This window comes from Mandrillus leucophaeus, unplaced genomic scaffold (assembly GCF_000951045.1).
Source record: "Mandrillus leucophaeus isolate KB7577 unplaced genomic scaffold, Mleu.le_1.0 Scaffold525, whole genome shotgun sequence".
Lineage (NCBI taxonomy): Eukaryota > Metazoa > Chordata > Mammalia > Primates > Cercopithecidae > Mandrillus > Mandrillus leucophaeus.
The window spans coordinates 764,735-769,631 of NW_012105642.1; the positions used below are offsets into that span (position 1 = coordinate 764,735).

Below are 4,897 nucleotides of genomic sequence, written 5' to 3' on the forward strand. Positions count from 1 at the left end.
TCAGGGGTCAGGGACCCACTTGAGCAGGCAGTCTGTCTGTTCTCAGATCTCAACCTCCATGCTGGGAGATCCACTGCCCTCCTCAAAGCTGTCAGACAGCTGTCAGACTCCACCCAGGGGAGGAGTCTACAGAGACAGGCAGGCCTTCTTGAGCTGAGGTGGGCTCCACCCAGTTTGAGCTTCCTGGAGGCTTTGTTTACCTACTTAAGCCTCAGCAATGGCGGGCGCCCCTCCCCCAGCCTCGCTGCCGCTTTGCAGTTAGATCTCAGACTGCTGTGCTAGCAATGAGGGAGGCTCTGTGGGCGTGGGATGCTCCGGGCCTGTCTCTTATACACATCTAGATGTGTATAAGAGACAGGATATAATCTCCTGGTGTGCCGTTTGCTAAGACCCTTGGTAAAGCGCAATATTAGGGTGGGAGTTACCCGATTTTCCAGGTGTTGTGTGTCTTGGTTTCCCTTGGCTAGGAAAAGGGATTCCCTTCCCCCTTTTGCTTCCCGGGTGAGGCGATGCCTTGCCCTGCTTCAGCTCTTGCTGGTCGGGCTGCATCCGCAGACCAGCGCCAACTGTCCGGCACTCCCCAGTGAGATGAACCCGGTACCTCAGTTGATAATGCAGAAATCACCTGTCTTCTGTGTCACTCGCGCTGGGAGCTGGAGGCTGGAGCTCTTCCTATTCGGCCATCTTGCTCCCAACCCCTCTTCTTCTTTTCTTTCTTTCTTTTTTAAAGACAGAGTCTTATTCTTTTGCCCAGGCTGGAGTGCAATGGCATGATCACAGCTCACTGCAACCTCACCACCTGGGTTCAAGCGATTCTCCTGCCTCAGCCTCCCCAATAGTTGGGATTACAGGTGCCCGCCACCACTCCTGGCTAATTTTGTATTTTTAGTAGAGATGGAGTTTCACCATGTTGGCCAGGCTGGTCTTGACGTCCTGACCTCAAGTGATCTGCCCACCTAGGCCTCCCAAACTGCTGGGATTACAGGCGAAAGCCTCTGTGCCCAGCTGAAATGCTTTCATTTTTCACTCCCTTTTAAATCGTCTGCTCCATTGCCAGTTTACAAACTACTACAGCTGCCTCTGCAAATGATAGAAGAACAAAAATGAGGAGGAGAGGGGGCTGGAGGAGTAGGAGGAGAAGAAAGAAGCAGAGAAGGAGGACATCGTGGAAACTAAGGTTGCTTTCAGGAATATAATGTGAGATCTTGAGAGAGAATTAAGGAGTGAATTTCCATGTAACTTTCAAATATTGTAAATAGGCTGCCTCTATTTTTTGCAATTGCCAGGCAATGACACTGTACTGTACTTCTACTCTCCTCTGAAGGAGCAAAATGAGTGCTCTATGGCCCTAACCTCTATTTCTCTCTCAACTAGATTCAAATGTATGCCATGCTTTGTGCCTTCATTACGTAAGCGATTTTTCTCAAGGTCACTGGGAGCACCATGCTCACTCTCTCTGGATGGTTCACTGTACTGCCGTACAGCCTTGCTGACCATCTCATGATTTTGGGTTCATGTTCGTTTTAGAGACTGGATTTTTTTCTGTTTTATGTTTCCCATTTTCTTTGTTACTTGGAATTAACCATGGCCAGATCAATTAATAAAACTGTTCTGTTTGTCTTATTCTATTTGTGGATTTGGTTTGCAGTTACCTTCACAAATATTTTGGTGGCTAATGAAGTTAAACCAAAGTTTGTCAATCTGATTTTGCATAAGCTATGTGCCAAAACTGTGTTAGGTTCAATAATGCTCATTTTCTTGTTTAATTTTCACAACAGCTAAGAATATTATCAGATTCATATTCTCCTTAATTAATCATTAATCAGATTATTATTCTCCTTAGAAGGAGGTGATACTATTCTTGATTTAGACATAAAAAATCTGGAGGCCGAGGCAGGTGGATCACGAGGTCAGGAGATCGAGACCATCCTGGCTAACATGGTGAAACCCTGTCTCTACTAAAAATACAAAAAATTAGCCAGGCATGGTGGCGGGTGCCTGTAGTCCCAGCTACTTGGGAGGCTGAGGTAGAAGAATGGTGTGAACCTGGGAGGCGGAGCTTGCAGTGAGCCAAGATTGTGCCACTGCACTGCAGTCTGGTAGACACAGAGAGACTCCATCTCAAAAAACAAAAAACAAAGAACTGAGGCTCAGAGAATCACCAGCAGATTGTAATTTTGAGCCCAGATCATCAACGTCTAAATTCTCACTGCTCTTATTATACCATTCTACTAATTTATCAATGATAAATATTTGTTAAATGTATGTTGTGTGCTAGGCATTGCACCCTGTTCTTTATTTACAAACATATGAGTTATTATTATCTCTGATTTGTAGATGAAGAAATTGAGTTTAGAGTTAAATGATTGCCCAACATTCTGTTGTTATAAGTGCAGAATCAGTAAGCAAATTGCTGTGCTGTGTCCTCCAGGGCCTGAGTTCTTACATTGCCATGAGCCATTAAAGGTAAGATGCTAATTAAAGGTATCCGTGACTAATTTTAATGACTAACTCAAGTTTGGTGGAATTGATTTACCATAATATTTTGGTTACTTTTTAGGGCTACTCAGGCGTACATAGTTGAACTGTAGCAGCAAATAGTGTGAGGGGAAGTAAGGGTTCTGAGCCTCCTTTCTGGGTTTACAGCAATATTTTTGAAATAAGAAGATAAAGTAGAATTAGACATGAGCAAAGCTCCATCCCTTTCTTCTGCAGGTGAGAAAGAAATAGAGGGTGTAGGAGATGAGCATACCTACCTATCAAGCCTTCATGATTTAGGTATGTGGAGCTGGTGGGACTGGAGCAATTGCCATGAAGTTCACAATTTTAGTGTGGCCTGTGATCTATTTCTTTGGCCACAGCTTACATATCAGGTCGGGGGATTTTTCTGGATACTGAAGGGTCTAGCTTCCAGCCTTAAAATTACTCTCCCACTTGTAGGTCAGTAAAATGAGTTTCTTTTACTTGAAAGTTTTAAGTTGACAGTTCCCATGATTAATCACTCCCACTGATGGTGTCTTAGACTTTGTTGGTTCCTACCTTATGGGATTTTCATAGAGTTTCTAAAAGGGAAAGACACGCACTAGAGTGAAGAATTGTTCTTATTGTGGAAGGATCATCAACCTTGGCTGGGCACGCAGATCAAGGGGTTCAGGGATGGGTGGCAAAGGATCATTGAAAGGGTTGCATGTGACACTCGCCTAACTATAGTAGTTAATTCAACTCTGCCTACACAGTGACATGGATTACTAAGGACATGACTTGTATTGTACTCATCCCTCTGACCCCACATCCTAATGTTAATAATTATTCTTAAACCTGGAATTGAGAACTCAAAGATAAACCAGTGCCCAGCACATAGCAAGTTCTCAATTAAGTTTATTGAATTAAATCAAAAATTGGCATTGTATCTATCAAAGCCATAGCAGCTCTAAGCTTCTTAAGAGAGAAAAATCTGCCCAGAGTTTCTCAGGAGGGATTTCTCAACATCAAAGCTGTCCTGTTCATGTTGGATATATTTTACTGACATAAATAAGAATATATGTGCAGGGAAGATCGAATACCACAATAAGGGTTTTGTACCATGATATACGTCATTTTCTCCCCCCTAGGAAAGCACTGCTGATGAAAACAATATTGGAGGGAGGTGGTCTCAAGAGAGTGGATGTTCAGGTGGAGGTTCTCTCTGGTGCTCTGGGTTTCTTATTCATAATTTTCTCCCCAAAGAGAGTGGTTTTCAGCTTCACAATTCCTTTGCTCATTTGGAAATATAGTAGCAGAAAGATGAAGAGCATTTGTGACCCACAACTAAAGTCTGTGTTCTCTTGTCACTTCATCAAATTAATTCTGTTGGCATTTTGTTCCCCCCCAGAAATAAATCACTGTTACTGATTCTTTATAAAGCAGTCCACACATTTATCATACCACAGTGATCCGAACCCATTTAGGGAATTTTAAGCTACCGTTGGTCATGTTGCAGGCCTAGCAACTCTGGCCTTGTCACATTGCATCTCTCTGCACTCCCTGTGCTACCGTTAATCCTTCAGGACTGAGAATCAAGGCTTCGCCAGTTAGAGGCTTGGAAATAATCATATAAAACATAATGGTGCAGCAAAGTGAGATTGAGCTTTTAATTTTTTTAAGTTCACAGAGAGCAAGAAGACAAGAAAGGACCGGCAGATTGAGAAAAATCGGGAATAAGGTGAAATATCCTCAAACTTTAGCTTTTACGATTCCGCCTCACATTCAGTTTAATTATGAAATTTACTGGCAGCAACAATTGGCTTTGGCATAAATTAATCATGCCGAGCATTATACATGAAATAAAATTTCAATCCTATTTGTTGAACATTTTCTAAGAGCTTGACATTCTTGCTCAGCACTTTACATAGGGTTTCTCCTTATTTACATTATGAAATATGTTGTTATTATCATTCCTACTTTTAATATAAGAATATTTGGGGATTAGAAGCCTTAAGTAATTTGACAAAGGTCACATAACCTAGCATAATAGACTAGAAAACAAACTCAGGATGCTGTAATTAGTACACTGGAATCATGCTTCTTATTTTTTTTTTAAATGAAGTCTTGCCATTAGTTTTGTTTTTTAATCTTTAATACTTTTATTTGAGAATTGATAATTAACCATTTTAAGAAAATAGCTACATAAATTTAGAAATCATTTGGAAAACAGGTAAAATTGCTACATTATTTTAATTTATATTTATTTTATTTTTAAAATAATATTTTCATCTATATCTGAGGAGTACATAGGAAGCTAAGACTTCTATTGATGTTAATTATTGATTTTTGTTTACTGTAGCTTTAGTGAATAATTTAATTGACTATTTTATTAATTCTGTCATCATATGCTAAACCTAGAGTAACTGCTGTTAGT

The 4,897-nt window shown here is 40.9% G+C and overlaps 1 protein-coding gene and 1 long non-coding RNA gene across 2 annotated transcripts in view; one reads left to right on the plus strand and one right to left on the minus strand.

Moving 5' to 3' along the window:
- LOC105551536 overlaps nt 1–2,868 on the minus strand; it is a 37,806-nt gene extending 34,938 nt beyond the window's left edge. The window contains exon 1 of the long non-coding RNA XR_001007874.1: nt 2,757–2,868. This is a non-coding gene — a long non-coding RNA (uncharacterized LOC105551536). The remainder of the gene's footprint in view (nt 1–2,756) is intronic.
- Nucleotides 1–4,897, plus strand: part of CNTN4 (contactin 4) — a 1,034,898-nt gene that overhangs the window by 50,331 nt on the left and 979,670 nt on the right. The window lies entirely within an intron of this gene.